The following is a 19,054-nucleotide window of genomic DNA, read 5'->3' as shown; positions in this document are numbered from 1 at the left end:
CCACATGGCAGGCAGATGCTTTACCCTCTGAACCACCATGGAAGCCCACCTGTTACTTCCCTTCTAAAGAAAAGAAAGTGAAGTCGCTCAGTCGTGTCCGACTCTTTGCGACCCTGTGGACTGAAGCCTACCAGGCTCCTCCGTCCATGGGATTTTCCAGGCAAGAGTACTGGAGTGGGTTGCCATTTCCTTCTCCAGGGGATCTTCCTGACCCAGGGATCGAACCTGGGTCCCCTGCGTTATAGGCAGACGCTTTTACCGTCTGAACCACCAGGGAAGCCCCCAGGGAACTTCCCTTCTAAGGAACTCTATAAAATGGCATTCATATCCCTTCTCGTGGAACTATGGTGCAGGTCAAATAAGACAAGATGGGAAAGACCAAGGGCTGCACAGACATTGTAAGGTTTTCAGCACCAACATGCGTGTGTGGATGCTTGGGGTTCCCATGATCACCAGGGAGGCGAGACCGAGTGATGCTTTGCTTGTTCAGGTTGGTCCAGTGGACGTCACAGTGTAAAGTGATACATACACTTCCTTCTGCAGAGCCAGGAAATAATTGCAGGTTAGATAGGTGAACTTGACTCTCAGCTCTGGGACCCTAGTAAATTCATTTTGTCTTCCTGAGACTTGTTTCCTCCTCCTTATGAAGGGTGAGTACCACCATGTTGAAGTCTTGTGAGAGCAATATCCAGGAGAAAGCCAGTGTCTGGCATACAGAAAGTACAAGATAGATCAGATCATCGTTGTTGGCTGTCTTCACCCCTCTCTTGGGCTTCCCTGGTGGCTCAGCAGTAAAGAATCTGCCCGCAAGGCAGGAGCCACAGGTGATGTGGGCTCCATCCCTGGGTCAGGAAGATCCCCTAGAGGAAGGCATGGCAACCCACGCTAGTACTCCTGCCTGGGGAATCCTATGGACTGAGGAGCCTGGCAGGCTCTTGATCCATAGCATCGCACAGTCAGATGCAACTAAAGCGACTTAGCACGCATCACACATTTGAAGATGAAGCATTGCAGCTGCTGTGACATCAAATTCAACTGATTTTGTTTTATTAGCATCTAGCAAAGAGGTGAGAAATGGCCTTGCAGCAACACCATAATCAGAGCATCGTGGTCTTGTAAACGTGAGGCCATGCATGTGTCATTCAGCTCTTTCTGGACATAATTGTTTTCCAAGTGACTTGTTCCTCAGGTAACCTGATGTTGATGGCAATAATGCAATTTTCATATCGCAATGTTGTTCTAGAGGGAGGGTGTCTATTTCACTTAGGCTCGTTGAAACCCAATCTACAGGAAAGGACGTTATAACAGAATTGGAGGTTAAATTTCATTTGCTGATTTAATAAAAACTAACAGGATGGATTTGGGGATATTTCATTAATCTTTCTTTCCTTTCAGTGCAAAGGAAATTAAGTTCACTCTAGTTCAAACTTTGTTTCACTCTTATACAATAGGCTGCCAATGTCCACTTTCTCTCTGGCGAGTTAAAACCTAATTAGTCACAGAAAATTCTTCCCTGACCCTGTCACCGGGAGCAGGCGAGGAGTTGCATGCTTGCACGCGCATGCTTATGTGTGCATGCACGCGCACACACACACACATATACACACACACTGCCACCTTTGTTGGGTCTTGTTTTAATTGTCAGTGGTGATTAAGACCTGTGATGACACCTCTAAAAACGTCTTGACGGCACATGAGTTTTGCAGAGGCTCCTTGTCACAGCAGCGTTAGCTGACTTTTAGGACTTCCCTAGGTGTGTCTGTGTTATTTGCAGGATGAGTTGGGATCGTTTAGGGATGGAAAAAGAATATCTTTTCAGTTACAGGCACTCTACTCTATGGCATGATGCTTTTTACCAGTTACCTCTGTATCTTTACTCTACTGAGTAATTTCAGGGTGAAATATGTAAAGTAGGAAAGTGTCCTAGGCTTGAGGTCCTGGGAACTCTCGTTGGAGCCCCAGCTTTGTGGATTATTAGCTGTGTGATTTGGGGTACATGACTTAGCCTCTCTGAGCCTGGACTTTCTCTTCTGGAAAATGGGAATAAGTAATATCTGGTCCACCTGCCACAGAGAGAGATTTGAGGATCAAATATGGCCCTTTAGGGTTCAGACCAGTGGGCCACCCCTCAAAACTGTCTAACCTGGTCAACCCAGAACCCCTTTTTGTCTCCTTTATGCAGTTCTATATGTGGTGTTAGCTGCTGTTGGGCATGTGTGAGCCCAGGAACTCTGGTGCGAACTCTGTGCCCCACTGTGTACCCAGCACCTGGTCCCCAGGCTGGGACACGGGAGACCCCAGCAGGTGTTTCATGCATGAGCAGACGTGTGCCCAGGAGCAAGCTTTTAATCTACGAGGTGTTGAGGTGACATCATAGTCCCCTGGGCATCACCATAAAAATGGGGTGTATTAATGGCAGATTCGAATCCTGGTACTTTGTGGTTGTCTGGAATTGGCAGCCTTGAGGGCCCTTGGAGCTTTCTAGATGCAACAAGGGCTCAGAGCTTTCAAATCTTTGCTCTGAAGGTAGATGATATTCCTTGTATTTACAAAGATTCCAGGTTAGAAACTGGTACTGATTGAGGGGGTGGCTGGAGTTTCTTGTGTGTGAAATTAAAAGATGCTTACTCCTTGGAAGGAAAGTTATGACCAAGCTAGACAGCATATTAAAAAGCAGAGACATTACTTTGTCAACAAAGATCCTTCTAGTCAAGGCTATGGTTTTTCCAGTGGTCATGTATGGATGTGATAGTTGGACTATAAAGAAAGTTGAGCACTGAAAAATTGATGCTTTTGAACTGTGGTGTTGGAGAAGACTCTTGAAAGTCCCTTGGACTGCAAGGAGATCCAGCCAGTCCATTCTAAAGGAGATCAGTCCTAGGTGTTCTTTGGAAGGACTGATGCTAAAGCCAAAACTCCAATACTTTGGCCACCTCATGGGAAGAGTTGACTCAATGGAAAAGACCCTGATGCTGGGAGGGATTTGGGGCAGGAGGAGAAGGGGACGACAGAGGATGAGATGGTTGGATGGCATCACCAACTCGATGGACATGGGTTTGGGTGGACTCTGGAAGTTGGTGATGGACAGGGAGGCCTGGTGTGCTGAAATTCATGGGGTCACAAAGAGTTGGACATGACTGAGCGACTGAACTGAACTGAACTGAAAGTAACGTAGAAAGTACATTACTTTCAAACATATGTGAATGTTTGCAATCCCATTGTGAGCAGAGGGGAGGGTAGGACACAGGCCTGTGGAATGGCTTCTGGGCTGGTATCAGCTTTCTTGAAGGGAGCACAGCAACAAGAAAAGACAAGTCCAGGCTGAAGCCTTGGCTTGTTGCCCGTTATAAGCCTCAGTTTCCTCATCTGTAAATTGGGGACAATGATGTCAGTTTCAGGGAGCTGCAAGGGGATCACATGAGAAGCTGTAAGAAGCATGTTCAATTTCTCAAAGCACGTCATCAGAAGCCTCTTTCGGCCACACAAATTTGCTAAGCCCAGTTGCCCAACGGGAATTATGGTCCAAATGGTCACTGGACTGGGCTCCTTCCAGCCTCGTCCCTGCCACTCACTCCCAGAGGTCACTCCATCAGCCACTCTACCCTATAATGTGTTACTATATGGACCCAGACTTGGGGTGGAGAACCATCACCCCTGTAATATTTTGCATCCTCACTTCTTTGCTTTGAAGAGTTTCCATTCTGCCTCCTGCATTGAAAGGAACAGACTTTGTAGCCAAAGCATCAGAGGTGAGCAGAAGACACAGGACCTCAGTGAGCAGTCAGGGACTTTTCTCCTCATTTGAAAAGTGGGCCTGAACATGCTTGCTGCCTGCAGGGTCACATTGGAGGAGTCAAGTGGACTAACACAGATGAAAGTACTTTAAAACGATGCTGCACAAGGCACATAAGGGGCTGAGTTCCTTCTGGGCGCCTGCAGGGCTGACTAGTATGGGGTAAGGGCAGAGAGTCGAGAAGGTAATGGCACCCCACTCCAGTACTCTTGCCTGGCTAATCCCATGGACGGAGGAGCCTGGTAGGCTGCAGTCCACGGGGTCGCTAGGAGTTGGACACGACTGAGCAATTTCACTTTCACTTTCACTTGCATGCATTGGACAAGGAAATGGCAACCCACTCCAGTGTTCTTGCCTGGAGAATCCCAGGGACGGGGGAGCCTGGTGGGCTGCCGTCTCTGGGGTCGCACAGAGTCAGACACGACTGGAGTGACTTAGCAGCAGCAGCAGCAGCAAGAGCAGAGTGGTCAGTGAATGAATGATGAGTATTGGGTGGGCCAAAAATTTTGTTAGGGTTCTTCCATAAGATCATAAAGAAAAACCCCAACGAACTTTTAGGCTAACCTCATAATACAATGGGCTTCCCTGATAGCTCAGTTGGTAAAGAGTCTGCCTGCAATGCAGGAGACCCTGGTTCGATTTCTGGGTTGGGAAGATCTGCTGGCAAAGGGATAGGTTACCCACTCCAGTATTCTTGGACTTCCCTTGTGGCTCAGCTGGTAAAGAATTTGCCTGCAATGAGGGAGACCTGGGTTCAATCCCTGGATTGGGAAGATCCCCTGGAGAAGGGAAAGGGTACCCACTCCAGTATTCTGGCCTGGAGAATCCCGTGGACTGTATAGTCCATGGGGTCATAAAGAGTCGGACACGACTGAGCAACTTTCACTTTCATGATACAATATGGTGACTATTCCTAACCACTTATTATAGGCCAGGCACTGGGCTGTGTCCTTCATTACAGCGAATCCCCATATGAGGGAGGTACTGATATTACTAACTCCATTTTACGTATTAGAAAGCTGAGGCTCAGAGTTCATGTGGGTTTGGAGGCTACAAAGCTCTAAACCACTTCACCAGTGACCTCATCAGTTAGCAAAGAATAGAAAGTATACTGTCATACTTGGATTTGATCATAATGCAAATTCATGCAATCTTTCATCTAATCTTAGGCTCCTCCCACCCCTGCCCTGTCATCCACCATCTATCTATCATGTCACCTGTTTTATTGCCTTCAAAACAGTTACAAATAAAATAATCTCCTTCGCTTGTTAGGTTTTGTATTTCCTGTTACCCACCTGTCTCTTCCCTCCATGGTGTGAGCTCCTGGGGGCCAAGGTGCCCCTCCAGGCTGTGTGTGGACCCCAGCAATCCATCCTCTGCACTGGAGCCCCTGGGTCTAGGACATGTGCTTGGGGAGGACTTCAGGCCCCTGCTGGGCCTAAACCATTGGCCAGTTTTTCTTGTCAACACCCCGTGGAGGTCACAGACCTCCCCAAAGATGGTTAGCATTCAGATCCCCACCCTTAAGCAGCTGCAGCCCAACCCAGCCTTTCCTTCTGGCCACCCCCCTCCCCACATCCCCTTTTCTGGACAGGGAGCCACTTTCCTTGTCACTGAAACTGGAGACCATGAGATTCCCCTCTTTCTTTCTATCCATGTTGAGCATGTGACTTCTGATTCCTGTTTGTCCAATTCAGCCCCTTCTGCTGGGACTCTCAAGGGTCCTTGAGTAGAGGCTTTTGCCACAATACCCTCTCTTCACTACCCTGCCTCTGATTCGTCTGACATGTAGCTTTTTCCAGGAAGTCCTCCAGAATGCCCCTCTATGCTGAGTCCATCCTGATGTCTGTAACACACATGCTGTAATGTACATGCTACAGTTAGCTGGAGAGACGGTGTCCTGGAAGGAGAGCCTTTGGAGGGCAGGAACTCCTCTTAGTTCTTGCCTTGTGGGAAAGTGTGCAACCCACCTTTGCTTAGTGAATAAATAAATGACTACATCTTGTTGGGATTCTAACAGATCACAGGCAAGGCCAGCTGGAGCTCACCTGTGTACACTTCTAGCAGGGTGGGGGTAGGAGCCACAATCTATCACTATCACTTCACTCTGGCCATCACACTCTAAACCCAGTGCTGGGGTGGGAGGCCCTCTCCTGGGACACAAGATGACATCGCTTGACCGGTTGGCCTGCTGACAGTGCTCATCTGGTGGGCCACCTCCCTGAAAAACAGTTGGGGTGAATCTGAGCCCCTTTGGAGACTTGGCAAGCAGGGGGATGGCTCGCCCATGTCCACAGAAGGACACGCTGCTGCAGAAGGTATTAGCATTCCAGCCACTCTCCAGATTTGATTATAGCTGATAACAATCATGAGGGGAACTGCTCTGCCAACGATAGCAATGCCAGAAGCGGCCTAATTCGATAGCCAACTGCTCTGGCCTTATTTATACATCTCAGGTGCTGTCGAGGGCCCACGTGGGAAGGTAGGGCTTTTGGGTCCACAGGACAGACGCTGCTTTTATCAAAGAGCAGAGAGAAGGGACCTGGAACCATGGGGAGAGTGTCCCTATCCCATCTGCACATTCCTGGCAGGCTACCTGGGAAGGCTACCTTCTACCCAGGGAGAGCCACGTTCTCCTGATCTCCTACTTTCGTTTTTAGGAGGGTCGCCCACCTGAATGGCCCATCCTCTCCACCGCCTCCCACTGAGACCAGCCAGCCCACTCACTCTGTTCATAGCCAGGAAGGTGGGGAGGGTAACAGGGCACTCACTTGGCTTTTCCTCCATCTCTCAGGGGTCCAGGCAGGAGAAGGCTCAGCCAAGGTCACATGGCTTGTCTACGGAGCCTCAGGTTGTTGGATAACCAAGCAATTGGGGCCTATTGTTCCCTACCCACTGTCACCACCAAAATCAGGGGTTTTCAGTTCCAATAGAGAAAGTGAATGTGTTAGTCGCTCAGTGGCATCTGACTTTTTGCAACCCCATGGACTGTAGCCCACCAGGCTCCTCTGTCCATGGAATTCTCCAGGCAAGAATACTAGAGCGAGTAGACATTTTCTCCTCCAGGGGATCTTCCCAATCCAGGGATCGAACCCGGGTCTCCTGCACTGCAGGCAGATTCTTTACCATCTGAGCCACCAGGGAAAACCCCAATGGGTAGGTGGCAATGGGTGAAGGATGCCCAACTAGGGCATTCCTTCTTCTCCCTGTGTGTGTCTGTCTGTGTCCTAATCTCCTCTTCTTGTACAGGTCCCCAGTTGTATTGGGTCAGGACTCAGCTAATAACCTCGTTTTAATCTCATTTTTAAAGATCCTACCTGCACACAGCCACAATCTAAGGCACTGGGGTTGGGATTTCAATGTCTGGATGTGGGATAGGGGAGCACACATTTAGCCTATAACAGCGTCGGAGCACACACAAGAAGGGTACCTGGAATCAGAGTCAGGAGGCTTGAGTTCCAGATCTAGCCTTGTTCTCTGGAAGCCCTGTGGTTGAAGTCATTTCACACCTGAGGGCCTCCATTTTCCAGTCTGTGAAACGGCCATAATAATCCCATCCTGCCTCTCAGAGAATTGTGGGAGGATCCAAAGATGTGAAGGATGCAAAAGTCTCTAGAAACTTGCAAGAAGGTGGCAAGGAATTCCTCTACCTAGGAGCGTGCAGAGAGGGACCGAGTGCGGGCCCACGTGCAGTGTCCAATGGGGCTGCATGGACTTGGAGAAAAGGCTGCCATTCTCCAGTGCACGTGGAGGTTCTGGAAGGTTCAGAGGGGCCAGCAGAGGCCTAGCTGGGGGTGTGGGGGAAGCGGAGATGATTCTCTCCAGGAGAAACAGAGCATAGCCTTCAAATCCCACCGAGTCCTCATCCACCCGACCTAGGCTTTTCTCCCCCGTCGGCACGTTCCACTTCTCCGGCTGCTTCAGGAATTACCTCTCCTCTGGGCCAAAGACAAAAAAAAAAAAAAAAGTGTGGACTTGTTTCCAGGATTATTAAATTACATCCAGCGTATTCTTTCCGAGCGCGTCCCGTCTTAGTGGGGTTTAGAGCTGCGTTCGGGCCAGGCAAGCTCCAGTTACCTCTAATGAGGATAATGGTCAGAAGGCTTAACGGTAATTCTCCATTGATTCTCTCGTGCCTTGCAGCGCCTGTGCTGGCCGGCCCGGGAGCGCTCACCTTGGTCTGCTCGGGGCCAGGGCCTCAGCCTGCCCTGCTTTGGAGCAGCCCAGTGCTCTCAGGACGGGATTAAACACCAGCTTACACCCCTGTGGGGGAGAATGAACGTTAGAGCAAGAAATAAAGACCCCCAAGAAAAAAAACAGGCAGCTAATTCCATCCTGTCAGCGGTGGATATTAAGACTACTCGCCGGCGAGGCCTGCCATGCGTAAGCCACAAAGGCACTACTGTTGAGCTTTAATTTAATTTTCAGAGAGGAGAGCGGAGCCCCCAGCGCCCTGGGAACGAAGTGCCGGGGGCTTTCTTTCCAGGGGGCAGATCTGGAGTTTTCCTGAGGCCTTGCTGCGTGAGGGTCCCTACCGTTGATGGAACGCCTGCTCTGGGCCTGGCTTTCCAGTCTGCGACCATCACAGAGCTCGGATGGAATTATTTCCATTTCGTGGATGAGGATATGGATATTCAGAGAGGCTGTGTGATTTTGGCGAGGTAGCCCAGCATGGAGGTGGCGGAACAGGGGCTCAAGCCCTGGTCTTTCTGACGCCACAGGCCTTTCCCACTCTGCGGCTGCTATTCGCTCTATTCTCGGTTGCCACCCAAGCCCTGGAGCCTGGGAACGAAGAGGTCACTTCTGTGGCTCAGTCTCCTTTGGCAGCTCTCTCTGGCCCACAGGGCGCTGTTTCTCAGAAGTTAAATGAAGGACCAATCTCCCCCTGTTCTCCAACCATCCCCTCTTTACCCTTCACTCTCTGGAGGGCTGTTGCTCCCTGCAATCCCTTTTTATTTCTTGCACTCAACAAGCACGACCTCTTACCTGGCCCTGGACTTCATGGTTTTTCAGGGTTAGCTATATTTCATGCCCATTTTACAGGCAGGGAGTAGCGAGGCCAGGCGTCGAAGCCTCCATGAGCTGCCTTCCTTGTTCTGATGTCCACAGCTCCCTCTGGGGGATAGCTGCTATTGCTCGTTGGGAGGAAAGTCAGGAAAGGGCGCAGGGAGAAGGAGGGGTAGACAAAGGCCTGTTAACAGCTTCTCAGGCTGGGCAGAGAGCATGTCAAATTTTCTAGGTTGGCCAGCGTTGCTGGTAGTTAATGACTTGTGGCCGGCTGTCCCAAGAGGCCGGCTGAAGTGTCCACAAACCCTGCCCCTGGGATGGGGAGGTCAAAGGGTCAGGGGAGGTGAGTGGCCTGGGAGAAATGGGATGTCAGACAGGAATCGTGAGGATTTCAGTGAGGATTTCAGACAGGCCTGGATTCAAGACCTAGCTCAGCCATCAAGTTGCTGGGTGACCCTGTGCATTTTTCTTACTTGTTTGGGGGTCCCAGTTTCTTCTTTTTCTACACACACACACCACCACCACCATTCTCGAGGTGACAAAGGCAGGGGTCCCCAAGCTCTGGGCTGTGGACCGGTACCCCCTGTCATATCAGCAGCAGCATTAGATTAAAGTGCACAATAAAAGGAATGAGCTTGAATCAGCCCCAAACCACCCGCCCCCACCTCCACACCACGATTCACTGAAAAATTGTCCACCATGAAATTTGTCCCTGGTGCCAAAACAGGTTGAGGGCTGCTGACACGGGGCGTTGAGAGCTAAGGGCCTAGGTTTCACATTTTACTCTCTTGACAAGGATGTGGCCTTTTGAAAGCACCACACAGGCCCTTACTTTTGCAGTTTCCAAAGACCTTTTCCATTCCTGTTATGAATGGAACGGGCCCCCCAGTCTTCAGATGAGGAAGCTGAAGTGCAGAAGAAAGAGACTTCCCCACATGCTTCAGGCCGGAGGGAGCTTTCTAGAACAGCAGTCTTCTGGGGACAGTCTCCTGTTTCAAGGACCTGCCACTACCCTCAGGATCCAGGAAAAGTGTGTGTACACGAGTGTGTGATTGTGTGTGTGCACATGCGTGGATGTGCCAACGTGTATACACAGGTCTTCACATGTATGTGTGCACCCACATGTGGCAGTGTTGTGTGCATACATGCCCAACTTTGTGTACACGTGTGTGTGTGCCCGTGTGTAAAGTCCGGACCCCATCACCTCTCCCCTTGCCCCACTCTCACACCGACCAAACCCGTCTCACTGAGCTACAGGTAAGTTCCTTACCACTCCACACTGCTGGCTGCCTTCCTAATGGCATCACAGTGAAGGGCACCGACGCCAGAGCCAGACTGCCAGGGTTCAAGTCCTGTCACATGTCCGTCCGAGGCCTCTATTTACTCATCTCTAAAATGGGCTTCCTAGCACCTGGTTGATGACGTTTACACGTATTATTTGCAAAGTGTTTAAAACAGTGCTTGAGACATCGCAAGCACTATATGAGTGTTTGTTAAGTAAATCACTGGACTGATGCCTCTTCTGTGTGTCCTTGGACGGTGGAGCAAATCTCCCTGTCCTGGGAGCATCCATTCCCATAGACTGTGAGGTCCGCTGTCTTTGAAGCCCCAGCCCCCTGGCTCTGTGGGCCCAGGACCTCTGAGCATTCAGGAGGCTCCCTCCTGGGCCTAGCCAGGCTCGGCTCCAAGCGCTGTCTCTTCAAGGCAGCCTGCTGTGTGTAAATCTCTCTGGAGGGCAATAAAATTAATAGCCGTGCTAGTTAAGCCTGTGAACAGAGAAACTTTAGGCCGGAGCTATCCAATTAATTCCTCCTCCACGTAAAATTGTTTCTGATTTTTATTGTAAACTTCTCAGGGCCTCCTGAGAAGTTGACCGCAGTAACTCCAAATCTACACGCTGGAAGGATACAGAGTTTGGAGATGCTGTCCTTAATGCTGGCCCACTTGGCGCAGCTGCTCATGTGGCTCCCAGGTGTTGTGCCCATCCCCAAGCCAGGCGGTCCCCACAGGCACCTGATGGCTGGCAGCGCTGGCGGCATCTGCCCTGGGGAGGGTCAGGGAGGGAAGGATGAGACCGAGCCCCACCAGGTCTCCAGAGCAGGTTTGGCTTTGCCTGGAAAACACTGGGTGGCCTTGAGGGTGAGGCCTGAGGATTTCCGTCTCTCTTTGGAAGCCCAAGGACAGAGATGGACTGGAGCTGGCAGGCCCTGGATCCTGGGAACCAATTTCAAGAATTTTATGAGCAAGTTATTAAACAGTCACCATCAAAAATTAAATTATGTAATTGCGCTTTGCTCAATCTCTAAGTTGTGTCCTACTCTTTGCCACCCCATGGACTGTAGCCCGCCAGGCTTCTCTGTCCATGGAATTCCCCGGGCAAGAATACAAGAATACTGGAGTGGGTTGCCACACCCTCCTCCAAGGGATCTTCCCAACAGAGGGATTGAACTGATGACTCCTGCGTCTCCTGTATTGGCTGGCAGATTCTGTACCACTGAGCCACCTGGGAAGCCCTGACTTACAATGAAATAACTTGTATTAAAAAAACAAAGGTAGAAGGAAATGGCAACCCACTCCAGTGTTCTTGCCTGGAGAAGCCCAGGGACGGGGGAGCCTGGTGGGCTGCCATCTCTGGGGTCGCACAGAGTCGGACACGACTGAAGAGACTTAGCAGCAGCAGCAGCAGTGAAACTACCCTGCACGATACTGTGATGAAGAACGCAAGCCCTACAACTGTCCAAACCCACACAATGCGCAACGTCAGGAGCAAACCCCGGTGTAACACGGACGTTGGGTGATGATGACCTGTCAGTGAAGGTTCATTGACTGTAACAAACGCATCACTCGGGGTGGGAGGGGAGGCTGGTAGTGGGGGAGGCTGTGGTGAGGGGTGGGGGAGGACGGGTGTGGGGGGAGGTAGATGGGAACTCTTTGTACTTTCTGCTCAATTTTTCTGTGAACCTGAAACTGCTCCAAAAACAAATTTTATGAATTAAGAAAAGCAATAATAAGTAGCCAAAATTTATTACTTCCTGATTATTTTACTAGATTTTTGCTATTATCTAATGGAAGTATTGAAGAAGGCAATGGCACCCCACTCCAGTACTCTTGCCTGGCAAATCCTGTGGACGGAGGAGCCTGGTGGGCTGCAGTCCATGGGGTGGGTAAGAGTTGGACACGACTGAGCGACTTCACTTTCACTTTTCACTTTCATGCATTGGAGAAGGAAATGGCAACCCACTCCAGTGTTCTTGCCTGGAGAATCCCAGGGACAGGGGAGCCTAGGGGGCTGCCATCTATGGGGTCACACAGAGTCGGACACAACTGAAACAACTTAGCAGCAGCAGCAGCAATGGAAGTACAGGCTTCCCTGGTGGCTCACTGTTAAAGAATCTGCCTGCCAATGCAGGAGATACGAGTTGAATCCCTGTGTCAGGAAGACACCCCTGGAGAAGGAAATGGCAACCCACTCCAGTATTCTTGCCTGGGAAAACCCATGGACACAGGAGTCTGGTGGGCTACAGTCCATGGGGTAGCAAAAAAGTTGTACCTGACTTAGCGACTAAACAACAAAATGGGAGTATAGGTAACAATAGGCCACCTCAATCTCTTCCTAACTCTACATTCGTGTGACAAATGACATCGATTTGAAACCAGCCATAGTGGGAATATTTATGCTGTGGAAACAGACAGCTGCCACACCCCAGAGCTTAACTTATGTTGTGGTGGTGATTGCTGAGACTTGAAAAAGAACACAGAATAAACTTAAAACATGTCATGTCTATAGCTGTTATGTTATAAAAGAGCTCCCCAAACCAAGGACCTCTTCTCCGAGTCTTTGAAAACTATTATCTGAGTCAGAAGAGAAGTTGCTCATGTCAGTAGTGAACTACAGAAGTCTTGATCATTTCACTGTTGTTAACATAAATGGAAATATCAACCAACATTCCTGTGAGAAGTGCCCTCATTCTTTGATCACATCTGTAGGTTGGCTGTAGATATGGGAGGTCAAGAATGATCAATGAAGGCATTCTTTGAGAATCAACTGGCCATGTGGAATTTATAATAAGCAGTATTGTGTATTTTATTAACTGTTTGTATTTTATTAACTGCTATACATCTTTCATGTGAGTAAAATTTATAATAAATGTTTGCTTGCAAAGGCTGTTTGGCTTCCCTCTATGTCCCTTAAGAGAAAAGGTGAAGGAAGTATAGCATGGGCTTCAAAACCAAAAAGATAAGTAATAACTGCTGTTTATTGAGGGCTTTCTAGATGCCAGCTCTGTGCCAGACATTCCCCTCCCCCCTCCCCCCTCCCCGCCCCATTCAACCTTCACAATCATCTCTGGGAGGTGTTTTGGTTTGGATCCCCTTGGAAGTGGACCTTGGAAAAAGAATGCAGGTCGTTTATTAGGGAAGGGATCCTAGGAAATGCCAATAGGAAAGTGGGGAAGGGAGGCCGGGAAAGGAAGGCAGCCAGCATATCAGATGTTAGCAAGGCAGTTACCATGGGGACAATTGGAGATGGGTCCTGCTGGGAGCTCTGGGATCCAGGGTAAGCTTGCACTCAGGACACTTCCAATGAGGGACCAGGGACCTGGGGTATGGATACATCATCTTCTGGATGTCATTGGTTGTTGGCTACTCTGAGACAACAGTCAATTAATTTTGGGGGGGGGCTCACATATTACAACATGGCACCCCCATTTTTTTCTGTGAGAACAAAGATAACTTCATCTTTCTCTGAAAAAGAAACAAGAAAAACAGACTAAATTGTTTTCAGAGGAAAAATTAGAAGTCCAAGGAGGAGGGGACAGAGCTCCTACGTTCTTTCTATGACTCTATCTCTCTGTCTCCAGAATCTTTCCTCTCTTCTTCCTGTGTTCTTAGAAGCTCTACCTCTGGTGGTGAGGTGTTTGTCCCAGATCTGGTCTGACACCCTCTTGATTCAAGCCCAGGAAGAAAGAGAGGAAGGCTCTTCCCAGGCACTCAGGCAAAGTTAGGGATGTTCTCTGCTAAGGGATGACTGATCAGGCTCAGGTCACCTGCCCACCTCCCTCGACCAACTGCCAGGGCCAGTGGAGGGTGATGCTCTGATTGGCCAGACTTACATCTTGTGTTCTGTCTCCCATATGCAATAGGAAGAGGGAAAGGTCCCCACCCACCCACCTTGAGACCAACCTTGACAATAGATAGGTGACTTGCAACCATAAATTTTATGAATTCCACAGCATTGATCCATAAAGGATTCTGAAGACCTTAAGAAGGCTGGTGGACTGATCACTTGTGAAAACATACAAAATGCATCTGATATGTAATTGGTGAAAATGACAGCATACAGCCCAGCACCTACACTGCATCATCTTGCTTCTTTGTTTCTCTTCATGCAGAGGGCCTTCTTGTTGTTTAGTCACTCAGCTGAATCCTACTCTTTGCGACCCCATGGACTGTAGCCCACCTGGCTCCTCTGTCCATGAGATCTCCCAGGCAAGAATATTGGAGTGGGTTGCCGTTTCCTTCTCCAGGAAATCTTCCCGACCCAGGGATCAAACATGCCTCTTCTGCATTTCAGGCAGATTTATTTATTTATTTTTACCACTGAGCCATCTGGTAAGCCCTGATCTTCATGTCTGTCTCCCTTTATTTGACTGTAAGGTTCGTGAGGATGGGGGCAGGGATTCTGTCTGTGTGGTTTTGTTGCCATAAGTCTAGTACCTGGAACAATGCCTGGCATGTAGTGGATGCTCAGTAAATATTGGATGGACTATTAACTAATAAAGACTATGGACACATTCAGAAGGGAAGAGGTGGTCTGTAAGGGCAGTGGGTAATGTAAATCCTCTGACAAAAACAAAATGAGGACTGAAATAAAGCCAAACCATAGCTTGTTACCTCTGTGACCAGGAAGGTTCAGAAAATGCTCCAAGTGGAGCTCCAAGCTCCAATAATGGTGCTTATAAACCAATTATTATGGGCCAGCTCTCTCTACATCAATTCATTGAATCCTCCCACAGCTCTGCAAGGCGTGAACTGTAACTCTCATCCCATCTTATGGGCAAGGTAACTGAGGCACACAGTCTAAATGCCACGCCCAGAGTCCCCCCGGTGGACTCGTGTGTTAGTCGCTCAGTCGTGTCCGACTCTTTGCGACCCCATGGGGTGTTGTCCACCAGGCTCCTCCGTCCATGTGATTCTCCAGGCAAGAACACTAGAGTGGGTTGCCATTTCCTTCTCCAGGGGATCTTCCCATCCCAGGGATCAAACCCGGGTCTTCTGCATTCCAGGCAGATTACTCACCATCTGAGCTACCAGAGAAGCCTTTTGTTACCATACCAGCACTTCTCAAACTTCTGAGTTGTGAATAAGACAGACCCACTTCTAACCTTCCCAGAATTTACAATCTAGTGCACAGCTTTTCAGATTATGAATGAGCCCCTGGGACCTTGTTAAGATACAGATTATGAAAGGAACCCTCTGATAGTGTTGGTGGGAGTGTGAACTGGTGCAGCCACTATGGAGAGCACTACGGAGCTTGTTAGTCGCTCAGTCGTGTCTGATTCTTTGCGACCCCAGGGATTGTAGCCCACAGGGCTCCTCTGTCCATGGAATTCTCCAGGCCAGAATACTGGAGCGGGTTGCCATTCCCTTCTCCAGGGGATCTTCCCAATCCAAGGATCAAACCTGGGTCTCCTGCATTGCAGGCGGGCTCTTCACCACTGAGCCACTAGAGTTTCTTAAAAAACTCAAAATAGAAATACCATATGATCCAGCACTCCCACTCCTGGGCATATATCCAGAGAAAACTCTAATTCAAAAAGATACATGCGCTCCTATGTTCATAGCAGCACTATTTATAATAATCAAGACATGGAAACAAACTAAATGTCTATTGACAGGTGAATGGATAAAGAAGATGTGGTACACATATACAACGGAATATCACTCAACCATTAAAAAGAATGAAATAATGCCATTCACAGCAACGTGGGTGGACCTGGACATTATCATAGCACGTGAAGTCAAGTCAGGCAGAGGGAGACAAATATCATACGGTATTGGTTATATGTGGAATCTGAAAAAGTAATTCAAGGGAACTAATTTACAAAACAGAAACACATTCAGAGACTTTGAGAACAAATCTATGGTTACCACTGGGGAAGTGTTGGGGGGGGCAGAATAGATGGGGAGTGCAGGGATTGACGTGTGCACACTACTATATTTAAAAGCGATAACAATAAAGACCTAGCACGTAGCACAGGGAACTCTGCTCAATATTCTGACATAAATGGGAAAAGAATTTGAAAAAAGAACAGATACTTGTATATGAATAGCTGAATCACTTTGCTGTACACCTGAAGCTAACATAATATTGTTAATCAATTATGTTCCAATATAAAATAAAATATAAAGAGAAAAGAAAAGAAATTGAGATAGTAATCTAAGTCTCTTCATCATAAAAAGTCCCAGACCCAGATGGTTTTATAGGTGAGTGCTACCAGACTTTCAAGATACAGAAAACTCCTATCTTATACAAGTTTTTTCAAAAGGAAATGAAGAACAAAGGAAACTATTTAATTAGGGTTTTCAGATTATCAGTGTTATCTTGATCCCTATATTAGATGAGAGCAGTCCAAGAAAACAAAGTTACAGACTCATAAAAAATAAAAATGATTTAAAAAACTAGAATCAACAAGTCTTGGAAAAGAAAGTTCATCAAGTTTCTAAATACAAAACCACTTTTAAAATATCAATGTATTTTTATACATGAACAATAAACAGAAAATATAATTTTAAAAAGAAATATACAATCCTCAAAAGCAACAAAGCCAAAAAGTGTCTAGGAAGTAACCGAAAAAGAAAGAACATGATCTCTATGAGAAAAACAAAAAGGTTTTACTGTTTTAAAAGACTTAAAAGAAGATACCCCCAAAATGCCTATTTCATGCTTTTGATGGGGTCACTTAATATTTAAAAGATACCAAATTTCTCTAAATCAATCTTGATCTAAATCTCAGTTTGGTTTGTTGAAAGACTAAATGAGCTTATTTTGAAGAATAAGATTTGTGAATAGCAAAATCAGCTGAGAAAAGGAGGAGTAAAGAGGGGTATCTCCATCCACCAGATATTGACATATTATTGATAAAATTTGATCCCTAATGTATGTGAGTTGAGGAGTAGGTGGATTAAAGACCTAAATGTGAAGGGCAAGCCATAAGCATAGTAAAGGTAGCTATAGGAAATTATCTTTGTGACTTGGAGCCAAGAAAGAACTTTCTATAAAAGACCTCTAGAATACAAATAATAGTTTGAATGAAGTATGAGAAAAGAACTGATGGATTTTGAGTATATCAACATTATGGGTTTCCATTCAATGAAGGACAACCTAGACAAAGCTAATAGATAAATAACACACAAAGGAAGAAAATAAAATTAATTAGGGGCTGATATCCTAGAATACAGCTCCCTAGGTGGCACTAGTGGTAAAGAACCCACCTGCCAATGCAGGAGACATAAGAGATGCAGGTTCAATCCCTGGGTCAGGAAGATCCCCTGGAGGAGGGCATGGCAACCCACTCCAGTATTCTTGCCTGGAGAATCCTATGGACAGAGGAGCCTGGTGGGCTAAACTCCATAGGGTTGCAAAGAGTCAGATGTGACTGATGTGACTTAGCATGCACGCACGCATCTGAGAATACATATAAACTGCTATAAACCCACAAAAAACAAAAAAGTAGGAATTCCAATAGAAAAAAAGATCAAAGAACAAGATCAAGTAACTCACAACCAAAGAAGCTCCTGATTCTAAAAAGCATATGAAGAAACACCCTTATTAGTAACACGGAGAATTACAAGTCACATCAGCAACGTGGTATCACTTTATGTCCATCAGTTTAGCACAAAGTAGAAAGCAGGATGGGAGGACATAATGGAATATCACCCTGGGGTTTCTCTGATGAAACTCAGTAAAGCTAATTACATATATATCCCCTCTGACCCATCAGTTTTACTCCCAAGTGTTCGGTCCAGAGAGGTTCCCACACAAGTCCAGATGGAAATATTTATGAAGATGTTAATCTCACCATTGGTTAGGTCTAGGGGCTTTGCTGGCAGTTTATATGCCCATCATTGGATGAATAAATAATTAAAACATGCTCAATGTATACACTTCAGAAAACCATGAGCAGTTAGGGATAGACACATAGCAACATGGACAAAACATAAAGATATAGAATTAAATTAAAAAATCAAAATCATATCTTTAGCTTAATCATATTTGCATGCATAAAAATTATATATAAATAAAGCAAGGGCTTTCCTGAAAGCTCAGTTGGTAAAGAATCTGCCTGCAATGCAGGAGACCTGGATTTGATCCCTGGGTTGGGAAGATCCCCTGGAGAAGGGAAAGGCTACCCACTCCAGTATTCTGGCCCAGAGAATTCTATGGTCTATATAGTCTGTGGGGTCAAAAAGAGTTGGACAGGACTGAGCGACTTTCACTTTTCAAAGCAATGGAACATGTTTCACAATAATGGCAGTAAGGGGAGCAGGAACTGGCAAAAAGGGAGGATACCCGCCTGTCAATCATCAATCAGGGACTTCTCTGGTGGTCCAGTGGTTAAGACTTTGCTTACCAGTGCAAGGAGTGCAGGTTCAATCCCTGGTCAGGGAGCAAAGATCCCATGTGCCTCGTAGCCAAAAAATAGAAACATTAAAAGAAAAACAGAAGCAATATTGTAACAAATTCAATAAAGACTTTAAAAATGGTCCATATTAAAAAAAAAAAATCATCACTCAATCAAGATGGGACCCTAGCATGGTCCAGCAGTGACTTTAGCCATGAACCAGGAGTGTGATTAACTCTGCACCTGAGGTCCCCCAACAATCAAGAGTTGGGCTTGCAAATCTCAGGCATATGTACAGACACACCTACTCACCAGCACACACACACACACATGCACACGCTCACACACAAACGTGAGATGATCAGCCCCTCCAGGATGGCCAGGAGTGCCCAGCAGCAGTGTTGCAAGGCTCAAAGATAATATATGTAAAGGACTCAGTCCAGAACTCAGCACATAGAAGGTGCTTCTTCAATGGAGATAAGAGGCGGAGTATCATTGATGGGAAGGCTGAGCATGTGGCTTCTGGATCTGAATAGTTAGCTCCATGCCTTCCTTACTGCGTGACCTTGCAGGTTACTTAACCAACTTCTGTTATTCCCTGGTGGCTCAGATGGTAAAGCGTCTGCCCGCA

At 47.3% G+C, this 19,054-nt stretch overlaps 2 non-coding genes across 2 annotated transcripts; both read right to left on the bottom strand.

Annotated features, from left to right (window-relative positions):
* Nucleotides 1–203: 203 nt before the first annotated feature.
* Nucleotides 204–277, bottom strand: TRNAY-AUA (transfer RNA tyrosine (anticodon AUA)). Its single transcript has one exon. It is a non-coding gene; the product is annotated as a tRNA-Tyr (tRNA).
* A 4,007-nt stretch (nucleotides 278–4,284) lies between these two features.
* MIR2284A (microRNA mir-2284a) lies at nucleotides 4,285–4,358 on the bottom strand. Its single transcript, NR_030978.1, has one exon. It is a non-coding gene; the product is annotated as a microRNA mir-2284a (primary transcript).
* Nucleotides 4,359–19,054: the final 14,696 nt, after the last annotated feature.

The sequence above is a fragment of the Bos taurus genome, chromosome 21, assembly GCF_002263795.3.
Source record: "Bos taurus isolate L1 Dominette 01449 registration number 42190680 breed Hereford chromosome 21, ARS-UCD2.0, whole genome shotgun sequence".
NCBI lineage: Eukaryota > Metazoa > Chordata > Mammalia > Artiodactyla > Bovidae > Bos > Bos taurus.
This window is presented reverse-complemented; position numbering and strand designations above follow the sequence as displayed.